The sequence below is a fragment of the Rissa tridactyla genome, chromosome 3 (assembly GCF_028500815.1).
Source record: "Rissa tridactyla isolate bRisTri1 chromosome 3, bRisTri1.patW.cur.20221130, whole genome shotgun sequence".
NCBI lineage: Eukaryota > Metazoa > Chordata > Aves > Charadriiformes > Laridae > Rissa > Rissa tridactyla.
Window position 1 is genome coordinate 112,938,830 of NC_071468.1, and position 25,127 is coordinate 112,963,956.

Genomic DNA, 25,127 nt, shown 5'->3' on the forward strand with positions numbered 1-25,127 from the left:
CCATAGTCTTAGGTGGCATACCTATGGACAGGCAGAAAAGATATGGGTAACTAATACAGATTACATTTAAAAAGATGTCTTGTGTTAGTGAGAAAAATAAGCATTATTAAATTATGAATCCTTATACAGTGATAGATCCTCTAGGATATCAGCTGGTAACCGTACTAGTAAAGGCTTTATCATTTATTACAGTCAGCCAGAGATGTATTCGCTTGTCTTCATCGAATATTATTTAGTTACTGTTAGTTATGGCCAGTGCAGCAGCAAGACAGCAGACTGCATTTCAGGAGAAAGAAGTGTAAGAAGTGAATGTAACCATTTGTGATTGAGTTAACATGTTTTAAGTTTAACAGCTCAGCTTAGTTTTTATTCAAAACAATGGAATAAAAAGAGTTGAAAGGGATGCAAGAGATTGTAACAGAAAAATCTCAAAATAAATTCAAAGTTGAGGCCCTGATGTTAAGCTAATGTTAGCTGAAGAAAGCTGAAGTTAAGACAGAGCTAAAGGCAGGCAGAAACCCCAAATTTGATACCCTTAATAGCGCTGTAATTTCTCGAGTGCTTAATTGCTGTATTTTGTTCATATGTTCAAGGACTGCTCCATTAACCAGATTCTTGTTTAGGCTTTTGCAATCAGAGGAGGGAGTTTGCTCTTCTGTAGCATATAGATTAGTCCACTTTCTAAGGTTATCTGCAAAGTTTTATTTAACAGAATTTGTGCAATTCCCACAATCTCCTCTGCTTTATTCCTGTGACATGTGGATTATTGGAACACAATCTGTGGCTCGTGAGGGTATGGTGGCACACAGAGTAGATGTTCTGTGAATCTATTCAGCAGAAAGATTTGCTTTTTTGAGGACTGGACATGGTTGTTCAAGTGATTCCATTCTTATGGTCCAAATCAGTTTACTAGCTGTGGACTTGTCATTGAAAGTGTTGTAAGAAGCCTGTCTTCCAGGGTTTGAAACTGCCAGTTCCTATTGGTGGCAACATTGAATTCATTTCCCCATTTTATGTCTAGTACTTTTGAACTAATTGCCTTCCTGTCCTCAAACTTCAAAGTTAGTAAAGCTGTTGCTTTTCTTCAAAGGCAAGACAATCTTATATGTTTTGATGGTAATGCCATTTCATATTCCATCAATGCAAATCTCTTTGACAAGACTGGTGACCTGCGGGTGAGCGCTCAATTCAGGCAGCAGGTGGTAGACCATTTGTCCTCCTTGTTGTGTTCCTCGATCAGCACATTCCACTCACAGAAGTGGAGATAAAGGTCACAAAGTTTCAAAGACTTAGCCTCACTTTCTAAAATCACAGAAACACTTAGTCACACCTCTTTGGCTTTTCTAAAGCAGAAAAGCTGTTATTTCCCAGGTATCTTGCTTTTGGTTTGACAATTCCTTATAATGCTTGCAGTCCTTCCTTTTCCTACAGTCAGGCAGCTTTGTAATCCAGTGAAATGCAATGAAAACTGTTTTCTGCTACAACTCGATATGTGCAATTATGATCCGAGCCTGAATGGTTACTGAAGTAATTTTGATGTCAACAGTAATTCCTTTCGTCTTTTGTCCATGAGCATTCCCTCTTACCTCACTCATCCAGTAACCCCTGGCCTAATTGTGGAGTGATGGAAGATGTCCTTAATGCAAAATTTGTGTTACTGTGCAGGAAATCACAGAAAATTCACAGGTATTGAAAAAAAAAAAAAAAAAGAATTATTTTCTTGCACTCACTGTTAAAGCATACTCTTGGAATGCAAAAGTCCTGTATTCCTGGACCTATTCCAAGTGCTGTTCAATACACATAAGTAAGCATCAATTGAATAAAATACATGAACATCATCTGGAGTCATGATCAGAACTACTGCCTGTAGAAGATGGAAAAGTTCAAGCCAAAGTCCATCAAAGTCAATAGACACTCTTACATTCATTTCAAAGGATTTTAAATGAGGGCCAGACTTGCTTCTGAAGCTCTCTCTAGACTCAATTTGTCCGTGGCTATAGTCTGTCTGTAGCTGCCATGGCACAGAATATAAAAGAAACTATTTAAAATGAAGAAGACATTCAAGTGCTAATGTTGCACAATTCTCTAGTATCAAAGGTGAATTTATGTAATAAAAGATTCTAGCTACCTTTCTGCAGGTTCTCTTCTTGACCTTTTGATTTTTCAGTATTGAATTTTAGGTCCTAGCTGACAAATTTTACAATGCAAGACAATGACAGGAAGCACTTGCATATCGTTATTTCAATGCTCATCTATACTTCTTCAAATTTGTTGTGATGGTATAAGCTCTGATTGATCAGACTCCATAAATCACTCTATCAAGTAATGACATTTGCTATCTAGAAAGACAGATGAATTAAGGATATCCAGATTAAAAAATGAGATGAAGAAGTCTTACATGCTCCCTTGGTGAACTTCACACTTGACTGAAAATTATCTAATGAAAATGGCTACCCGAGAAATTCCAATGCCTCTCTGTGGTCCCTGCTTAAGTCATTCCTCATGAAGCATAAAGAGTAGACTAGAGATAAAGAAGGGAATGAAACTGAAATATCATTTACAGTGATAAAATTGGCACCAGGTCTTTATTCTAAGGCTTGACCTTTACTCATTTTTTTTTTTTTTAATTACTGCAAGAATTTACAAATATATTTAAATAATCTCATCTTGAAATAAAAAGTGGTAATACCTATTCTTGGAAAGATGTAATAGTTAACATTTGTTTTATTAAATTGAACTTGTTATTTATTCATTCACTCATTATGAGTGCATTTTAGAATAAGTTTTGAAAATGCATATGAGAATTCAAATACTTCTGAAATCCTCAACACTTTGATGAAAACACTTTTTCAGTTGTAATGAGTAGATATAATTAGTTTTACTTCCTGCTTGCATTTGAGGATTAGAACATTTTAATAGAGAACCAAAATAAATCTTTTTTCTCCTACTTTCAGCTATCACACTCAACTTCTGCTGATCAAAAAATTCTCTTTTCATATATGATCTTCTGAAAATATGATAATCTCTAGAGCTGAACAAATAAGGGTGTTAGTTCACTGTTGATTCTGGTTATGCTATCAAAAACTAAGCCAGGTAAGTATTCACTTCACATGATCTTCAAATTTATCCCATTTACTCCATCAGACATAAGTGGTAAACAATGACACAGTTAAATGTATTTTGATTTTAGGGCATGTTGGATTTTTTTATACCATGTGACAATAATTTACATTGGGAACAAATGTAAACATCCAAAAAGAATAAACATCTGCTGTAGGACTGCTAGTTCCTGGACTTTTCATAAGCAAATAGAAGTACTCCTACCAAAACTTGGTTTGTTGAGTTGCCTATTGCCATCCAGAACAGGCTGCATCTTGTAATTTGTTGTAAATCCTTGTCCACTGGTTCTCTTCAGAGGGCTGCATGGTCTACCTGGTCAGCTACCTCAAGCTCTAAAATGCTGCAGATGTCAGCTCTGCAGCCAGCCTTACAATTCATGATTCAGAATGACCTCCATCAAGACATGGCTCAGTTGTGGAATGCCTAATTAGAGCTGAACTTTTTGCTTCCATACATCTGCATTCCAGTCCCTATCATTAGAAACCATACTATCTCTCTACTGCGGGGAAGAGGAATGCAGAAGGGAGAAAAGTGGGAAGCAGAGTAACGACAACTTTTATGCTACACCAGCTTCCTGAAGCTTTTGTGGTAGAAGTTGAGGAATAACAATACCATTTCTCATGAAGAGACTGAAATTGCTGACAGAATGAATTGAAACTATATGGAGCTTTCAGGACCAAATAACATCAGTAAAATGACCATCAGACACCGGTTACTACCATCACCTGTTTTCATGTAATGATATCAACACTGATACCTCACCCTTGCCTGTTAGGTTTGTCAAGGTTGCTTATTTTCTCCTCTTTTGTGTGTGTATGATTCCTTATCTTTAAGTCTTGGGAGACTCTTGGAGAGAAAAAAAACCACAAACAAACAAAAAAGGAGTTAGGCTGTAAAAATGTGTAAGCTTGAATTTTGTCTTGACCTCTAGGTAGAGTGTCCCACACTGTTGTAGCATACTGAACTACTGATATCAACAACAAATGAAGAAACAACCCAAAACAAAACAAAACAAACTTGGCATCCATTTTTGTGTTCCCAGAGTCTACTGCTTTTCCTGCTAAATTTCAATAGATCAGAGAGTCATCTAGTGGCCAAACAAAGGAATTTTGAGTAAATTTTCTACTCAGTAGGCCTCGCCTCTCCTCAGCTCTCATGGGCTGCCTCAGACACAGATGGGAATCAGGCAGCAGTGGTTGAAATGGTCATTAGGATAAAATAAGAAAGGAGATAAAATCTATCCTCTGCTGCAGAAATAAAACAGTGTACTCACTCGTGACCATTTTATCATTAATGTCAGCTGAAAATTTGAGCATGACCATATCAGCCACTTTAGAGTACCAAGAGTTAGAATCTTAGCTTAACCATAGAGAATATCCATGATATGGTGACACCAATGGCAACTAGTGACTGGATTGTGTGCACCCATAACTGACAGGTAGATACTAGTCATGACAGGGAAATGAAAGCCTCCAGAATTTATCTTTTCAGTTTCCCTCTGTAGGCACACAAAGCAAATCAACAAAAAAGCGTGAGGCATTTCCCTAAGTTATTCGTTTTTGTGCTTTGTCCTACTGTATCCCCTAAACTGGGCTTCCTCTCCCTTTGATCAATGAACTGTTTAGTCTCCAAATTGAGTTTACAATTTCAGACTTTAACAGACAAATTTTATATTATTTACATTTAATTTTGAAAGCATTTTGGTCTTACTAGATCAATCTATGTGTTTTTCTAACTCACTAACCCATCTTTTTATGGTGACGAACACCAGAGGCTGTAAGAGAATATAGATATATATCTTCTTCTTCTCTAATTTTTAAAAAGGCACGATATTCTTTCCACAAGATTTGTTATAATTAATTATAACTCTGAACAGTCTGGAGAACTTACAAATGTCGCTCCTCCTTTGTTTTCAATTAAGTTCTTGTCTCAGCATTTTCTGCATCTTATTACCCCACCCCTATTTCTCATGTAAAATCAATTCTTTTTCTATGATACAGCAAGAAGTTCACAATCTACTTTCGATATATTACTAATGATTTTCTATCTTTAGTTTTTTCTCCATGCTAAGGAAAGGAAACACATTGTGGTTTTATTATGAGTTTTTCTAGGTCTCATTTTTGTGACTCTTTTCTGAGTCCTTCCACTTTAGTAATGCTTTTCTTGAGACTGCTAGATACCTGAGACAAGGCTTCAAATATTCTTTACTAATTTGCATCATGGTTTTGTATAAAGACATTGTAAAGTTCCCTGTGTACACTATGATATTTTTAATATACATATTAACATTTTCCTTGCTTTTAAAGCAAACTTGCTTGCTTAAAGCAAATTCTTAAATTCTTAAGATAATTACTAAGATTCTTCCCTAGTTTTATTTTTCTCTTAGAGATTATAAAGAACACTGGCAGGCCTTTCACATTATCTGACACAAATTGAGGACCAGTAGGAAAAGGACAGATGAAGTGGTTTGGAGATGTAACTTACACAGTTGCTCTAAGCAAACTGCTTCTCTGTCCTCAGGGTCCAACTGTCAGATCACATTATAAAACATTGTACTCAAGACCTTGGCAAAATACAGATGAAATTTAAAATTAGTTCCAGATAAGGACTTTTTTCTTCCACAGCAGTTTAAAATTTTCAGAGGAAAGCAATAAATGAATTGCAAGTTTTCAATTATTAAAGGTTTATAGAAGCTGTTAGGCCTTAATCCAAAATGGCTGGAATAATTCAGTGTTACAGGGAAATTAAAATAGTTACAACTCATAAATAAGAGCGTAGCAAACTAGCCACATTAATTTGAAACATTTTCTGCAATCACCTGTGTAACACTAAACCAGGTCTATTGCAGAAACATCTGAAATCTCAATTTTTCACTTGCAAAACACTACATACAGTGTTTTAATATCTGCCATCACTTTCTCCCACGTTTCCCTTCCTCCCAAGAGTGCATCCAAAAGCTTCGCTTGCTGCTTCTTTTGATCTAGCTTGGGCTACAGGTTCACACAAGCTGATGAGCTTCTGTTTTCTTCTTTCAAAGTGCTCACCCAGGGCCTAAGAGACAAAGGTGTGTTGTCCTTCGGTGCTCTGAGGGAACAGGCTGGCTATGAGAAAAACGTAGCATGTGTTTTGAGCTCTCGTTCACGAGGTTTGCTAAGAAAGATGGAGCAAAGGTGCTACTTCACTATTCCTCTAACAGTGACAAATGGTACTGACTGGCTCCATGGGGCATTCAGGATGTTGCCAAGGCATAAAAAGCACAACTTTGGCAAGTGCTGCTTGTGGGAGCTTACAAAAAAACCCCAACAGTGCTGGTAAGGGAGTAACACAGAGTTGGTGTTTTGTTCTTTCCTATTTTCCTGTAATCTTGTCTTTGCTCTTCCCCTGAGGATCCATATGGTCACCTCTCCAGACACCCATGCAGGATACCTTCAGCAACCCCACCACCAGGAATGGATGGACACACAGCTGTAATTAAATACAGTTTCTTTGTCAGACAGTGCTAGAGCCAAGTAAAGAAGATAAGACCCCCCTGCTTGCTTGGTTCAGCGTGGGTGGTGAGAAATGGCTATGACCCATCATGCCCAATTAGAAGTATATAACCACTTTTTCATTACACTAATGGACCACTAGAAAGCCATAGGCTCTACATGGTAGATTTCTGGAGTTGTTAGGCTTCAAACACATGGGACAAATCTTCCAAATATTCCACATTGTACAATCCCAGTGCCAGCAAAAGCCTGGAATAAATAACACATTATGATCTTTATGGACCACACTGACAAAACTTGTCATTTAATTTAATCCTCCCTGTCTCTCCCCTAGATTCAATTTGTGAGTTCGGCAGGGAATATCATTACTGAACAATGAGTCTTTCTCAGAAAAAAACCAACATAGTGAGCTTGGAGGATAAGCAGCCTTTTCAGTTTTCTCTCACTAAAGCACCCTTGTAAATTTACTTGAACTCTGATGAGAAAAAGACAGCTGCATTCAAGAGGAATAAGGCAGTGTGAGTCACAAGGAGCATTTATTCCCTGAAAGCAAGACAGAAAGCAGTTGTTCTACTCTATCATCAGTAGGGGTCCAAAACATTGTTGGTGCTGGCAAGGACCTAACTGCCTGCTAAAAAACTTCAGGGGAGGATAATCTAGTCTTGCCTTAGACGTGAAAACATTAACATTTCAGAAGCAGCATCGCTGTGTGATTTCAGTCTAAAAATGATTTCAAGGAGAGCGCTAGTGTCAGACAGCTGGTATGGATAGACAAGTGGCTTACAAGTGTTTCTAAAGTCTGCTCTTTGTTATTCTTTTTCCTCTTCTTCTGGATTCTTAGGGAAATATATTCTTTGTGTCCATTTATAGCATCTAATGTGTAATTATCCCTAAACTGAGTGGCAATTGAGTCAAGCTGCCTTAAGCACATACAAAAATTATTAAATAAATAAATAAAATCCTAGTTTTCTAAGGAGCAAATTGACAGCAAAAGAATGATGTGAAAATTAGTCATTAGGGAAATAAATAGATGTGGGGCTACATTTTTTAAAAATTTGTTGTGATCAGCAGTATCCACAATTACATAGTAAGTTTTTCAAAAAGTACTAATGGCAGTACTAATGGCTAGAGAACTGAAAGAACTCAGCCTACAATATGCAAAAACTGACAACTTACTTTATGCTTCAGTAGGAGTAATGCTGTCATAGACAGTGGCTAAAAAGCTGTTAGGAGAGCATGTGAGCTGCTTTACATGCAGGGTGAGCGTCAGTAAAATGTGACATTCCTGTCTCCAGACATTGAATCTGGTGTAGGTAAAATGTTTCCCCTTCAGGAAAGGAATTAGTTTTTGTTTTCACTGAAGTTAAAGAACATCCCAGGCTAAGGAACTTTGTAATGTTCAACACTGACTCACTTTATACTTTGTTCACCCATCTGTGCTCAGAGAACTGCCCATTTTGGGAGTTACACGATTTTTGCTTTTCCAGGCAGGTGTCAACTTTGATCTGTTGCCAAAGTGTTTAGAGGGCTAAACAGCTCAGAAAGGGAGAAGCTTCCAGAATTTTCTAAAATATGAAGGAAGAATTAGGCAGAAATAGTATTCAGGGAAGAATTTTAGTATTTGGCCTATGAAGATGTTAAATATCAGTTGCAGGACTGTGGAGGATTTAGAAAATTTAGATCTTCTGCAAATCCATATGGGATCAGTAAGATAACAATGAAGACAACATCATTATTTTAACTCTCCCTCATCATCCCTCTCAGCCTGTTGGGAGAAGGCAGACCAATGGGTGAGAGCCACAAACATCTAGACGTGCAGAAAGTAGCTTACATTGTCCATCACACAGCGGCTCTGGGTGTGGAAAGCTCCTGAAATCCATGGCTTTCAGAAACCTGAGTCTTCATCTTGGTTGTCAAGAGGGTTTCTGCTTCTCATAAGAAAATAATTCATCAGACATTACTCAATTTAAACACTCCAAGAGTTTGAAATAGCCAAGGTAGCCCAGTAGGGAATTCCAGACTTGAATTATGTCTGCAAGATTTAAGGGGAAAATAATTACATGGAGAGTTATATGTCTGATCAACGATTCAGGTTAGTGTCTGAATGGCGGTTGCTAATTTAGTTTTAATTTTTAAAAAATTGTTTATTGTCAAAACTCTTTCCACTTCAGGTACTTTTAATTGATGTCCTGTTTCTTCTTCTATGCATTTATGAAGATTTAGTATCATTAGTGCACATTCAGAAAGAGTCCTCTTCTGAGTAACTTACATAACAAAAACATAAAAATTCAGTGGAAAAGATAAATATGGAAAGTATCATCATAAGAACAACAGCTTCTAGTGACAGGCAAAGTAATGCAGACATTCCCTGTTTAAATTGAATGCTTTAAAACTCTAAGGCTCTTCTGAAAACCTCCTGTTTTTCTGTATGAACCTGGTTTTAAACCAGGGATTTGGGAATACACCAATTCTGTTTTTCAATGAAATGGCATATTAATCTACAGAGAAGACTACTCTAGCCATTTATTTTTTTTTCCTGAAACAAGTTGAACTTAGATGTAAACTGCTCTCTGTTTTTTATTTTTGTTAGGAGGAGGGAGATAAATCTATTGAGACTTTGGAGAACTGGTGTTTATCATTATGCATGATTAGTATTTACAGAACATTTTTTCAAAGGAATTTCATTTATTTCTGGCTTTCATCTGCCACTAGAACTGTGTAAATGATTATGTCTTGCTTCATTGTTGTCATTTAGCTAAGATACTGTTTAAGACAGTCTTTAGCCTGAGAAGGGCTTATGATCACGTTCTTAAAATTTTCAGAAAACCTCCAGCATTGTAAGCAACTAAAACATTTTCATAAATCTTTTTACAAACACATGAATTCTTTTGGTTTTGCTACAATATGTACATTACATACATGCCTTTTTCTTTTGCTTTGAAGTAGTTTTGCATTGAGTAGTAAAGAGGATGATATTATGGGGAGTGTAAAAAAATCTCAAAAACTCTATGTAGACATGATCTCATCTTAAAGGGACTTAAACTTCAAAGTAGAGGACAGCCCTGAGATTTCAGTCCCCCCACTATTTGTCAGACTCCTATTCATTTCATTTGAATCAGACACTATACAGTTTCCTAATAAACAAAGCAAATAGCTTTCCGTAACAAAACTGTGCAGGCATAGATTGTATGACTGTATAATGAAATCATGCGCATTTCTTTTTAAAACTATGTGGCTTTGTTCTACTGATTAGAAACAAAGATATTCCAAGCAGTGAAACTTCAAACTTGAAAATTGCACATTCACTACTCACTCATGTTCTGAGCCAACTGGGGTTTTTTTTGTCTTTTTTTTTTTTTGGGTATTTAACACACAAAATGCTCAAGCCCAGATGGTAAACTTACTTGGAGTCCTTTTCTCTACTGAAAAATGATCATGCATAGCTATCTTTGATACTTACCATTTTACAGTAAAGGAGACAAATATTTGCAAATACTCTCTGCTATCTGCCTAGACTGTCTACTCAGGTGTATTTTTTGTTAATCTGAGGCTCATGGGAGGTAATGGTCTGCACCTGCACAACTAAAATTAAATCGGTTTTGCTGGTGGTGTCAATGAAATGAGGATTTAAAGGGTAGCTAATTCCCTTACCACTCTTCATTGCCTGTAGTCAGGGGAATAATGCAGGTACCTAGCCATAGTTGTGCACTGCTATTTCAGGTGTTGTAGGATATCTGAGGCATCAGCCCAGGGTTGGCAGACATAACACAAATGCTATCCAAGACCACCATTCTGGAGTGACGGTTGGAAGCCAAGTGGAAATGTTATCTCAAACAGCACTGAACACCCGTATTTCAGAACCTGGTACTCATTGTGGGTGGGAAAGACCATCACCCAAAGGAGGGAGTGCTGTCTCTATAGTAAGCAAATAGTTAGATGAACAGTTTTCCTTGTTTCTCTCCATTGCATGTAAAGGTAGCTTAGTTGACTATTTTCAGTTAGACATTTTGGCTTGAACTCAGGAAAAAAAAAAAAAAAGAGCTTATGACATTTGGAAGAATGGGCAGGCAACTCAGGAGGACTTAAGATGTCATGAGATTATGCAGGGGAAAATTTGAAGGGCTAAAACCCAACTAGAACTTAATCTGGTTACTGCTGTAAAAGACAAGAAATATTTCTATAAATATATTAGCAACAAAAGGAGAGCTAAGGAGAGTCTCCATCCTTTATTGGATGTGGGGGGAAACATAGTGACAAAGGATGAGGAAAAGGCTGAGATACTTAATGCCTTTTTTGTCTCAGTCTTTAACAGCCAGACCAGTTGTTCTCTGGGTACCCAGCCCCCCAAGTTGGAAGACCGGGACAGGGAGCAGAATGAAGCCCTCATAATCCGAGAGGAAATGATTAATAACCTGCTACACCACTTAGACACACAGAAGTCTATGGGGCCAGATAGGATCCACCCAAGGGTACTGACGGAGCTGGTGGAAGTGCTCACCAAGCCACTTTCCATCGTTTATCAACAGTCCTGGTTAAGCAGGGAGATTCCAGTTGACTGGAGGTTAGCAAATGTGATGCCCATCTACAAGAAGGGCTGGAAGGAGGATCTGGGGAACTACAGGCCTGTCAGTCTGACCTCGGTGCTGGGGAAGGTTATGGAGCAGATCAACTTGAGTGCCATCACATGCCCATGTACAGGACAACCAGGTGATCAGGCCCAGTCAGCATGGGTTTATTAAAGGCAGGTCCTCCTTGACTAATCTGATCTCTATGACAAGGTGACCCACTTAGTGGATGAGGGAAAGCCTGTGGATGTCGCCTACCTAGACTTTAGTAATGCTTTTGAAACCATTTCCCACAGCATTCCCCTGAAGAAACTGGCTGCTCATGGCTCAGACAGGCATACACTTTGCTGGGTAAAAAAATGGTTGGATGGCCTGGCCCAAAGAGTTGTGGTGCATGGAACTAAATCCAGTTGGTGGCTTGTCATGAGTGGTGTTCCCCAGGGCTCAGTATTGGGGCTGGTTCTCTTTAATATCTTTATCAACGATCTGGATGAGGGGATTGAGTAAGCTTGCATATGACAGCAGGGTGGGCGAGAATCTTAATCTGCTTGAGGGTAGAAAGGATCTACAGAGGGATCTGGACAGGCTGGATCAATGAGCCGAGGCTAAATGTATGAGATTCTACAAGGCCAAGTGTCAGGTCCTGCACTTGGGTCACAACAACCCCATGCAATGCTACAGGCTTGGGGAAGAGTGGCTGGAAAGCTGTCAGGTGGAAAAGGACCTGGGAGTGTTGGTTGACAGCCAGCTGAATATGAGCCATCAGTGTGCCCAGGTGGCAAAGAGGGCCAACAGCATCCTGGCCTGTATCAGGAACAGTGTGGTGAACAGGACTAGGGAAATGATCATCCCCTTTTACTCGGCACTGGTGAGGCTGCACCTCGAGTGCTGTGTTCAGTTTTGGGCCCCTCACTACAAGAAAGACATTGAAGTGCTGGAGCGAGTCTAGAGAAGGGCAATGAAGCTGGTGAGGGGTCTAGCGAACAAGTCCTATGAGAAGCGGATGAGGGAACTGGAGTTGTTTAGCCTGGAGAAAAGGAGGCTGAGGGGAGACCTTATCGCTGTCTATGACTACCTGAAAGGAAGTTGTAGAGAGGTGGGGGTCAGTCTCTTCTCCCAAGTAACAAGCAGTAGGACAAGAGGAAATGGCCTGAAGTTGCACCAGGAGAGGTTTAGATTGGATATTAGGAAAATTTTTTACACTGAAAGTGTTGTTGGGCATTGGAACAGGCTGCCCAGGGAAGTGGTGGAGTCAGCATCCCGGTAGGTATTTAAAAGACAGTGCTTAGGGACATGGTTTAGTGGTGGACTTGGCAGTGTTAGATTAACAGTTGGACTCAATGTTCTTAAAGGTCCTTTCCAACCTAAATGATTCTATGATTTTGTTTTACATAGCTGAATCTAAATGGTGCCTCATATCCTTGGAGTAAGCCTTACTAGAAATCAGAGAAAATCATTTAGGTGTGTCTGCCATTTGAAAAGCTTGTCTGCCATTTACAAAGAGCTAAAGTCCCAGCAAAAAATTAATAAGCTATTTGGGTGTAAATATGTGAACAAAAGTTTAGTTTGAAATTATGCAAAATAAATCAGAGCTGGGCAGTCAGAGCAACTGCAACATACTAGCAAGTTATTCACAGAGTTTGCAGCTCCCAGCTACAGATGGTTGGTTTCTTAGATCAAGCTGTTGCGTTTAATGTTTTTAGCTCTTGAGGCTCCTGACTCGGTCCCTGTCGTATTAGCCAAGAGTTCAGCTGTCATACAAAAGCTTGCAAACAGAAAACAGAGAAAGTAAATCTGAGGTCATTAATGATATAGGAGGATAAAACTCTCTGTGCTAATTAATGTGCTCTGTGGTCATTTTCTGCCCAAAAGGACTATACAAGGCTCTACGCACCCTGTTTTGTGAAAGAAAAAAGAACCCAAATAGGAGTTTTGAAGAATTCACATCTCACAATCAACCAATTACAGTCCTCTTTCTTAGGGTGATATTTTTACCCTCACTGATGGAAAGCTAAACCACATCTTTCAGTAGGTATACTGACTTTAGCTAAACTAGCCATAGAGTATGATATTACTCAACGTATGATTTTTGGCCTTGCATTTAGTTTTTTTCTTCTGCCAATGAATCACAGGGGGAATGAAATGTCAATATCTGTTCCTAACAAAATAGCACAGTATAGGATCACTATTTTTGTAATGCCCTTGGGATCTACCCAAATAAATTGTATGCTATGTTTTGAATGTTTCTCTTAACTTTTTGTCGGAGTTGGAAGCTATTTATTAATAGAGAGCAAGAACAGGAAAGTAACAAGCCTGTCTTGACAGAGAATAAAAGCATAAGCTACTTCAGGAAAGTGCAAATAAAATAAATGGTTCATGTAGGCACCATTCTGAGGAACAGCAGATCCTGTAAACCTGAGTCATCATGAACTTGATCTACAATGCCTTAACTAGAAGGCCAACTGTATCCTGGGTTGCATCAAAAGAAGCATGGCCAGCTGGTCAAGGGAGGTGATTCTGCCCCTCTACTCTGCTCTGGTGAAACCCCACGTGGAGTCCTGCGTCCAGGTGTGGAGCCCTGTGTCCACGTCTGGAGCCCTGCATCCAGCTCTGGAGCCCTCATCACAGGAAAGACATGGACCTGTTGGAGTGGGTCCAGAGGAGGGCCACAAAAATGATCAGAGGGATGGAACACCTCTCCTGAGGACAGGCTGACAGAGTTTAGCCTGGAGAAGGCTTCAGGAAAACCTTATTTTGATCTTTCAGTTCTTAAAGGGGACCTACAGGAATGATGGGGACAAACTTTTTAGCAGGGCCTGCTGCAATAGGACAAGGGATAATGGCTTTAAACTAAAAGAGGGTAGATTGAGAGTAGATATAAGAAAGACATTTTTTATGAGTGGTGAAACACTGGAAGAGGATGCCCAGAGATGGTAGATGTGCCATCTCTGGAAACATTCAAGGTCAGGTTGGACGGGGCTCTGAGCAACTGTATCTAGTTGAAGATGTCCCTGCCCATGGCAAAGGGGCTGGACTAGATAACCTTTAAAGGTCCCTTGCAACCCAAGTTATTCTATGATTCTATGATTCTACTGTCAAGTAGGTCAGGAGCCTGCTCCAGAAAGTATGAATTAATATATTTCTCCCTTCTTAAACATCAAGCTATGGAAAGAAGCCTTCAAGAAGAGAATGGTATATCCCTCCCCTAATTTTCTCTTTCTAAGTACTTGAAACCTTTATTATATTTCATTGCTTCGATTACACTAGTGTTCACAAATTTCATAGGGCCATTCTGTGAAGAAACAAAATATGACGCATGAGGAAGCATTCTGAAGAATTTACAGTCTCATTGGCTTCCAACCTAAACCATTCCATGACTCTATGATCAGTCTGTGGCAGTCCTTGAATGGAGGACTACAAGTCATAACACCAAGGGCAGCAAGACAACATACAGAAATACACAAATGGGCAGCTGCAAGTGGGGAAAATAACGCTGGCAATGACTTTTTTTTTTTTTCCCCTAAAGAAAATAAATGAAAATGAATGGAGACAATGTTCCCATGTCTATCCTTTGGTATAGTTATATACTGGTCCTGGAAAGCAGTACATTGTTCTCCCTCTTATTCTCTCTCATTCCCTCTCATTCTTTCTCTTTTTTCCTCTCCCTCCCTCTCTCTCTGTCTATGTGTCCCTCTTTTTTCATTTTTTTCTTTTTAATGTTCAGCTGTAGCTGGTTGCTAATAATTTAAATTCATTGCTCCATGAACGCCTTCCGATTGGTGATAAATGACACTTCACACATTTGATACTTGTTTGTTTAATAGCTGCCACTCCTAAATCTGTAGGTTGTAGGTATCCGGCAAAATGCCATGTTTGTATTCTGTACAGTAACGGGTTTGATGTTGTGTTAAAATGATGTTTTTGAGGAGCATTGTAATTCTCTATTTATGGTCATTCACTGCCAACTTCTGGCAACAGACACTTACTTTATTTTCATTTTAAAGAGGTGACGTGACAGAAATAACAAGACAATAAATCACAATTATACTGCCTGAGTAAACATCAGAAACGTTGATTAGAGCACAATGATAGCAGTCTCATCCTGAGACACGTTAGCCATCCACACTCAAAATTATGTTCTCACATTTAAATTCTTGTATAAACTTAAAATAGGATTATTTAAGGCATTTTAAAAATGAGTTGTTGTTGGGAGAGGGGATAATAGAAGTTCTTGGGTTTGGAATTTAAAAAAAAAAAAAAAAACAAACCCGAAAAAACATTCTGCAACTGGATAGTGTTGAAATTTCCTAACCTAAATAAGAAGAAACTCAGCACTGTAAAGATCCTTTTGGAATCCATTTTCTCTGCTATGTACACATGAAAGTACATATATTTGGCTATAAATGCATTAGAATTCACACATACAATGGCTTTAAGGTTGGAATACAACCTTTTCATTTTTGACTGATGATTGCTTAGTTTAGTTAGTATAGATTTGTCTTTGTCTTAGCTATTTTTCTTCAAATTACTTTTCCTTACCTTATTAAACAAAGATGTAAACAAAGTGGAGAGGGAGATGTTGATTTCTCTCTGGTATCCTGTGATAGGATGCAGGGGAACAGTTCAGAGCTGCACCGGGGGAGGTTTAAACAGGAAATTAGGAAGCATTTCTTACCAAGAAGGTGGTCAAACACTAGAACAGGTTTCCTAGGGAGGTGGTCGATGCCCCAAGCCTGGCAGTCTTTAAGAAGCATTTGGACAATGCCCTTAATAACATGCTTTAACTTGGTCAATGCTGAATTGATCAGGCAGTTGGACTAGGTGAGCATTATGGGTCCCTTCATAGAATCATAGAATCATAGGGTTGGAAGGGACCTCTGGAGATCATCTAGTCCAGCCCCCTGCCAGAGCAGGGTCACCCAGAGTGGGTTGCACAGGAACGCGTCCAGGTGGGTTTTGAATGTCTCCAGAGTTGGAGACTCCACCACCTCTCTGGGCAGCCTGTTCCAGTGCTCTGCCACCCTCAAAGGAAAGAAGTTCCTCCTCATATTGAGATGGAACTTCCTATGCTCAAGTTTGTGCCCATTACCTCTTGTCCTGTCACTGGGCACCACTGAAAAGAGCCTGGCCCCATCCTCCTGACACCCACCCTTTAAGTATTTATAAGCATTGATAAGATCCCCCCTCAGCCATCTTTTTCCCAGAATGAAGAGACCCAAATCCCTCAGTCTTTCTTCATAAAAGAGGTGTTCCAGTCCCCTAATCATCTTGGTAGCTGTCTGCTGCACCCTCTCCAGCAGTTCCCTGTCCCTCTTGAACTGGGGAGCCCAGAACTGGACACAGTACTCCAGGTGCAGCCTCACCAAGGCAGAGTAGAGGGGGAGGATGACCTCCCTTGACCTGCTGGCCACACTCTTCTTGATGCACCCCAGGATGCCATTGGCCTTCTTGGCCATGAGGGCACATTGCTGGCTTATGGTCATTTTGTTGTCCACCAGGACTCCCAGATTGCTTTCCACTGAGCTGCTCTCCAGCATGTCAGCCCCAACCTGTACTGGTGCAAGTGGTTACTCCTCCCCACGTGCAGCACCCTACACTTGCCCTTATTGAATTTCATCAGATTCCTCTCTGCCCAACTCTCCAGCCTGTCCAGGTATTGCTGTATGGTGGCACAGCCTTCTGGTGTGTCAGCTACGCCCCCCAGCTTTGTGTCATCAGCGAACTTGCTGAGGGTGTACTCTATCCCCTCCTCCAGGTCATTGATGACTATATTGAAGAGGACTGGACCCAGTACTGACCCTGGGGAACACCACTCGTCACTGACCTCCAACTAGACTCTGTGCCCCTAATCACGACCCTCTGAGCTCTGTCTTTCAACCAGTTATCTATCCACCTTACTGTCCATTCATCAAGCCCACTCTTCCTAAGCTTCCCTATGAGGATGCTGTGGGAGACGGTGTCGAACGCCTTGCTTAAGTCAAGGTAGACCACATCTACCGCCCTCCCCTCATCTATCCATCCAGTCATGCCATCATAGAAGGCTATCAGATTAGTCAGACATGATTTCCCCTTGGTGAATCCATGTTGACTACTTCTTATAGCTTTCTTTTCTTCCACACGCCTTGAGATGACGCCCAGAACGAGCTGTTCCATCATCTTTCCAGGGATGGAGGTGAGGCTGACCAGCCTGTGGTTCCCCGGCTCCTCCTTCTTGCCTTTTTTGAAGACTGGAGTGACAGTGGCTTTCCTCCAGTCCTCAGGCACCTAGCCTGTTCTCCAGGACCTTTCAAAGATGATAGAGAGCGGCCCAGCAATGACTTCCGCCAGCTCCCTCAGCACTCTTGGGTGCATCCCATCGGGACCCATGGACTTGTGAATATCTAGTTGATCTAATTGTTCCCTCACTCAATCCTCCTCAACCCAAGGAAGTCTTCTTCTTTCCCTGTTACTTCCCCCAATGCCTGGTACTCCTGAGGGCTGGGCCGAGAAGTAAAGACCGAAGCAAAGAAGGCATTCAGTAACTCCACCTTCTCCGCATCTTCTATCACCATGACTCCTGTCTCATTCAACAGTGGGCCCACAACTTCTCTGATCTTCCTTTTGCTTCCAATATACTTGTAGAAGCCCTTCCTGTTGAGCTTGATATCCCTGGCCAGGTTTAATTCCAAGGCGGCCTTGGCTTTCCTTGTTTCATCCCTGCATGCTCTGGCAGCATTCTTGTAATCCTCCCAAGGGGTCAGTCCCTTCTTCCACTTATTGTAGACTTTCTTCCACTTGAGCTTTTTCAGAAGCTCCCTGCTCAACCACGCAGGTCTCCTGCATCCCTTGACCGATTTATTTCTCTTAGGGATGCACTGATCCTGGGCTTGGATGAAGTGGTCTTTGAATATCAACCAGCTTTCTTGAGCCCCTTTGCCTTCCAGAGCCCTAGCCCATGGGATCTCTCCAAGCAGTTTCTTGAAGAGGTCGAAGTTAGCCCTCCTGAAATGCAAGTTTGTAATTTTGCTTCTTGTTGTTTTGTGTGCAGTACCCATGACCCTGAACTCTATCATTTCATGGTCACTACAACCTAGGGTGCCCCCAACCTTAATGTCCTCCACCAGTCCCTCTGTGTTTGTCAGTACCAGGTCCAGGAGTGCTCCTCGCCTTGTTGGCTCCTGTACCACCTGTGTCAAAAATTTATCATCAATGCACTGGAGGAGCCTCCTGGACTGTGCATACCTGGCTGCGTGGTCTTCCCAGCAGATATCGGGGTGATTGAAGTCCCCCATGAGAACCAAGGCCTGCGATTGCGAGGCTACCTTCAGCTGTTTGTAGAAGCCTCATCAGCTTCCCCATCCTGATCAGGTGGCCTGTAATAAACACACACAACAGTGTCCCTCATATTTGCCTGCCCCTTAATCCTTACCCATAAGCTCTCGACCCTCTCTTCATCCGCCCCTAGTGAGAGCTCAATGCATTCCAAATGCTCTTTCACATAGAGTGCAATTCCACTACCACGCCTCCCTGGTCTTTCCTGAAAAGGACGTAGCCATCCATGACAGCATTCCAGTCATGCGAGCTGTCCCACCACATCTCAGTAATTGCAATGAGATCGTGGTCCTGCAACCGCACACAGATCTCCAGCTCTTCCTGCTTATTCTCCATGCTGCGTGCATTGGTGTATAAGCATTTCAGAGAGGGAGTTGTGTGTGTAGTTTTGACCCTTGAGACGTGGTAGGCCTTCTGGCTTGCAGAAATACTGGCACACTGGCCCACGAGCGCTGAGCAACTACGCCCTGGCACCTCACCAGCAAGGCCAGTACTGTCCCCTCCCCACTTCAAATCTAGTTTAAAGCCCTCTCAATGAGCCCTGATAACGCTTGTCCTAGAACCCTTTTTCCCCTGGAAGTCAAGGTATTCCCGCCTGTTACCAGGAGGCCAGGCGTTTTGTAGATCAGGCCATGATCAAAGAACCCAAAGTCCTGCCAGTAGCACCAGGCTTGAAGCCAGGCACTGATCTGCTGGCTCCTCCTATTTACCCCCTTGTCATACCCCGCAACTGGGGGGATAGACGAGAACACAACTTGTGCTCCCGATCCCTTGACCAGGCGTCCCAGGGTCTTGAAATCTTTCTTCATTGCCCTTGGACGACTTCTTGTCACCTCGTCGCTGCCTACCTGAAAGAGCAAAAGTGGGTAGTAGTCTGAGGGCCGTACCAGGGAAGGAAGCATCCTCTTCACGTCCTTGACCCAGGCCCCAGGGAGGCAGCAGACATCCCTATGTACTGGGTCTGGCCTGCATATTGGGCCTTCTGCTCCCTTCAGTAGGGAGTCACCTATGACAAAGATACATCTTTTCTTCTTTACCGCAGAGGTTTTAATGCGGGTGGAGGTCTGACTAGACCTCGCTGACGGCTCCGAGGTAGGAGAACTATTGTGCTTATCATCATCCAGGTTCCTCTGCAGAGCACTGTACCTGTTAAATAATAGCACCTGGGAAGAAGGGGTAGTCGCCGGGCTGTCTCGAGTGCGGCGCCTGTTGCGCCGTGCAGGAAATTCCTGCCATTGCCCCCTGTCCTCCAGGTTACCACCTTCAGTTGAGGTGCCAGCAGATAGGGAGTTCTCTGTTGCAGGGGTTCCGTCTGCCTGCTGGGTTTCTGTCGTGGGATGCAGGATTTTACTCCAAGAATCTATCTCCCTCTAGCATTCCCTGATGCTTCTCAACCTACTTACCTCCTCCCTGAGCTCCATGACTAATTGGAGGAGATCCTCTACCTGGGCACATCTTCCACAGGCATGCCCATCACTGCCATCTGACACCAGCGTGAGAGCAGGGCACACCCTACAGCCTGATGTCTGTGTGGTAGCATGTTCCCACAAGAGTTCCGTCTGAGAGGCTGCATCAGACCTGGTGGTTGTGGATCTCATGGATGCCACAGTCTTCTTGCGAGTAGTTATCATGGCTACCTGGCCGGGTTGGCAGTCTTTCAGCTCTGTCCTGCGCGAACTGCTGTGCAGACTGCTGTGACTGGACTGGTGTGTCATTCCCTGTTTGGCCACCCTTTTCTCCAGCCCAGGAAGTACACCCTTGTCGTGGTGCTCCTGGGTGGTTCTGCGGGTGATGCCCAGGGAACACCCACTCGCTGCTTGTTTGCCCAGTGCCCAGTGACCCGGTTGCTGCACTCCCGAGGGGCTTCTTTTATGAGGGGGGAGAGTGGTCCCACCCCCTGCTCGTTCACACCTGCTACCGGGGGTGGTGGCTCTGCCCTCGGCTCCTCAGCTGCCTCCGCCCCACAGAAGCACCGGGTACCAGCTCGGGCTGGCTGCTTTTCCTGTCTTTAAAAAGCCTCAAAAACGAGCCCCTGGCCGACCCTTTTTTGCCGCGACTCCCTTCCCCAGAACAGACTTACCTGCACTGGAGCGGGTCTACTCGGCGGTTTCCAACTGAAATAGTCTATTCTATTCTATTCTATTCTATTCTATTCTATTCTATTCTATTCTATTCTATTCCACTCCATCCCACTCCATCCCACTCCATCCCACTCCATTCTAATTCCAATTCCATAGTCTGAAAAATTTGACTTGCACTGTCAATATTACGTTCCATAGATCAAGGCTATGACCACTGAGGCCTCAAAAACAGGTTATGGAGCATCATTGAAAGATTTCAAAGAGTTTGCTTCCTGCTTTTATTAGATGAGTTTGAGTTCAGCAACAACATATTTTTATTGTGCAAACACAACACTTTTATTGTGCAAAAAATACACAGAAACTGTACTTTTGATCAAATTAATAACATGTACAGCTGTAGTTGAATCCAACACTTAGTGTTTATAACGCTAATGCACAAGTCTTTATGCACTGGAAAATATTCTTGATTATGTTGAACAAACAGTTAATTCTGCTGGGATGATCCAAAGCACTTGGATCTACTCCTACTACTCATGTCTACTAGTCACTTTACAGATGACAGCTTTGCAGCCCAATGAAGGGCACTGAAGCTAAATGCCTAAATTAGGGTCTGATATTCTTAAAAAAATAAAATAAAATAATAATTAAAAAAAACAACCAAGAAAGTATAACATGGAAAATTAAGTACAAAATCACAGTAAGTCAGAGCCACAAAGATTTTGAGATGCAATCTGCCAATGACTTAAAATTTAATAACAGAAGATTTCCCAAAAATATGAAGCTTGATACAGAGCCTGTAGCACAAATAAGGGATCAAGAATAGAAAAGACATTCGCTAGACCTTTTAGTAAAATTAAATATACAGACATTTTTAGATCAGTATATGCTACAAATAGCTAAGTGAATCTGACAGACTGGGGTTTGTTTATATGGGGGTAGAAATGAGTAACTGCCTGGAAGTGAAATCTCGGTAGTAGAGCTGGATTCAGAATCAATTAATAAAATGAAGAGAAATAAATTTCAAGGACCACACGGAATTACTCAAGAGGTCTAAATTAACTCATTTATAATTAGATAATTCATATTTATAAATTTAAAGTGATGATGATAGGTATTCTAGGATAGTTCATGATCCTAATGATGATAGGTAACTATTACTGGTAATAGAACAAGAAAATGATGTTTAAGAAAAGGTTTGGGAGATGATGCAGGGATAAACAGTTGAACAAGTATGAAGAGATACATGGATAAATATGACATAGAGAGTACAATATCAATAATTAAACAGCTTTCTTACAGATGAAAGGTGTGCCTCACAGAGCTATTTGATTTCTGTGAAGTGAAATAGCACACGAATATGGGTTGTCCATTCAGACTTGCATGCACAAGGCTCTTACAAGCTTTTGACAATATTATTGTCAGAAGGCTTTTAGAAAAATGAATTATCATTGGTAAGAAACAAGTTTCACTTATGAATTAGTAACTGATTAAAATAAGAAAATAAGTTCAAGCCTAAAAAAAATTACTAATAATCAAAAAGGAAGAACGTTACTGGAACTAGAATATGAGTTCACTGTATCAATAAAAATAATTCAGTTAAGGACATGAACAGTGAGGTGACAAAGTTTGCTGATGATACACAGTTACTCAAGAAAATCTATGCTAATGCTGATTACGGAGTTACAGAAGTGAGTGAGTAATAAAATATACAAACGAGTCAGTGTTGACAAATACAAAGTAACAAGCATGGGAAAAACTGTATGTAAAATGATAGGTTCTAAATGAGCTATTATCACTTAGAGGACAAATTTTTGGAGTCACTGCAGATATTTCTAAGGAAATGCCTGCTTAACAGAAGTCAAAGAAGAAATATAAAGTTAAGAAATTATTGACAAACAAATTGAGAGTGAAACAGAAAACTTGGTGTTTCCTCTGTGTGCAGCTGCATCCTGAATCCTGTATACAACATTATTAAAGCATAAGCAAGCACTAAAAAACTGCTGGGGGAAAAAAACGTGCAAAGCCAACATATAGAACTATTTCATAGTCTATTAGTGGTCCAGATTAAAACTCTAGTTCAGCAGCTACCTAAAACACTACTGCTAGGAGCTGGAGAGTATATTGGGGAAGGATCAGGATGCCTTCAGTATCTACTATAATTTTTCTTTCTTTTTTTTTTTTTCTGTGGGGTCATTAGCAGAGTTGAGGCAGAAAGAGTGAGGGGTTCATCCAAAGGCTGATCGAAAACACAGAAGGTAATCTTTTACAAGGAGTCATGCTTAAAAGCCCATCTGTACAGAGGGCCTGGGAGGACTCGTGTCCTAACTAAGGCAAATAAATCAAGGTTTCCAAAGCTGGGCAGCATGGTGAAATCCCTTTACCTTTCTTTGTATCAAAGATGAACAGAAATGTTTATCATTTTAATTAAGGAAAAATGAATTATTTTCTTTCCTACTTCAAAAATGAACAATATATATGATCTGAAGTTTTTCAGATTAGTTCACTTATGCAGTGAAGAGATAAATTGGAAGGATCGATTCCTCAATTAGCTGGGAGCTACTTTATGCTAACAACACTAAAGCAAACTCAACAGGAGTATCTTAGCAATAAACAAATTGAAGGATGACAGACATCAGCTCACTGTACTGCAGAGCAAAAGGTCACCACAAGAATACTACTTCAGTTCTCCTCTAATTCAATAAATAGCTCTAATGGGAGTTGCACTATGTCCCAAAATAAGAATATTATTACAGTGGGGGCCATTATTTCAGTGGAGTGAAGAAAGCCAAATATTTGCAGCAAGTACTTGAAGTATCATCAGTTGGGGGAAAAGAAAAACTTTGTAGCATAGAAATAAAGTAATCATCAGTTGGCTAATATCAATGTGACCAGTTTGCCTGAGCTCAGCCAAAACAGATGTTCAGGGAACACAAACCACCAAAGTTTCATTGACTGTAATAATTTATACTAATATCTGACAAAAAAAACCCTTACCGTCTTCCAATAAAAGGTTTGAATTAAAATGGCAGGCTTTTTTCCTCCACAGCTTTGATCAGTGTTTCATTCAAATTCTTCTTGGAGGCCTGCGGGATGGCTCTTGAGTCCATGCACTGCCCTGCTTACCCGCTCAGGACCTCACAGGGTTGTCAACAACCATTTCCCGCATACCAAGCAAGGGTAGTCATATGGATACTGAAAAAGAAATTTGATTTAAACATCAGATTGATCTGGAGAACAAGCATCCTGAAATCATGATCTGCCAAGAAAGAATATGCCAAATCTTCTGGACTGGCCAGAAAAATGTGAAAGCAAAACACAGAAGCCCCGTGCATGGTACAGATCGGTTAAATAATCAGGAGAGCTTGTTACTAGCACTGAACTGGGCAACTTACTGAGGTAAATAAAATACAGTAATTTGGAAAAACACTGTGAGTATCTAAAGGTTAGAGAAAACTTTCCAGGGGTTAACTGCCAGACTGTTTGAAGATAAAGTATTTTGTAACGCATACCATTGTGGATATAAGTGTTTGAGTAAGCTGACACAATAAAAAATGATTTCTGACAGTTATTCCTGGAATGAAGGGGAAAAAACAAAATGTTGCTGTGACATTCAGTATGGCATAAGGTCATGTCGCATTAATTGTACCACTCAAGCCGACACAGTGTATCATGATTAGCATGGTGTAAAGTCAGGGTCATCACTGGAATGCCGTTCATCTGGTTGTACCTCAAAAAAAGAAAGGAAAAAGGGAGAGAGAAAGTCCAAGGAGAGTTTAAAAAGCTGCAATTAAACAAATACTTTCCCCTAAAAATGATACCTAATTTCAATTAAAAAGGAGCACGACACAGCAGCAGTATGAAATTTTGCAGCAAAGGGCAAAACCCTACAAATCACACAGTGACTTTTCTAATCTGTTTTGTCCTCCAGACATGCAAAACTCAGTTTTAGTGAACAAAGCTTTAGCTTCTGTAAGGCAATGCAATCATACTGGGAGTCAAACCTGGTACTAAGCGGTAGCAATATAAGCAACTAAATACCTAGAGACAAATCATCTAGGATGTGTTACTCACTGTGCCTTACAACACTGATTCCCCACAGCTGAGGATGAAGTCAGAAAGTGTGGTAAATCAGAAAATGCACAGGTGTTCAAAGAGTATTTCCACCTAGCAGCAGCAACAACTGACAGAACAACCTGAACCTCCAGAGTTTTCCTTCCTTGCAGTTCTCTGACCATTAACAGGACTTTTTATCTCTCTTCAGCCCCCTCCTTTTAACTATGGCAGTTTTTCATCTTTGGGGTGGCAAAATTCAGTTTTGCCTACACTGCTTTGAAAACTTGAAGCAGCTTTTCTGAGTTACTGGAAAAGCAGGGTTGCTCTTGTGAAATGGAGTGCTACTCGACTGACCTTTCTTTCTGTTACCTGTTGCGCTTTGGTGGAATTTCAGTGATTTTCACAATGCATGGGCTGTGCCTTCTGAAGGCAGCTCAGGCAGAGCTCAGCTACTTCGCATTTGCTTTGGCAGCAGCTAGGTGACCAATGAGAACATTTATAAGTGAACC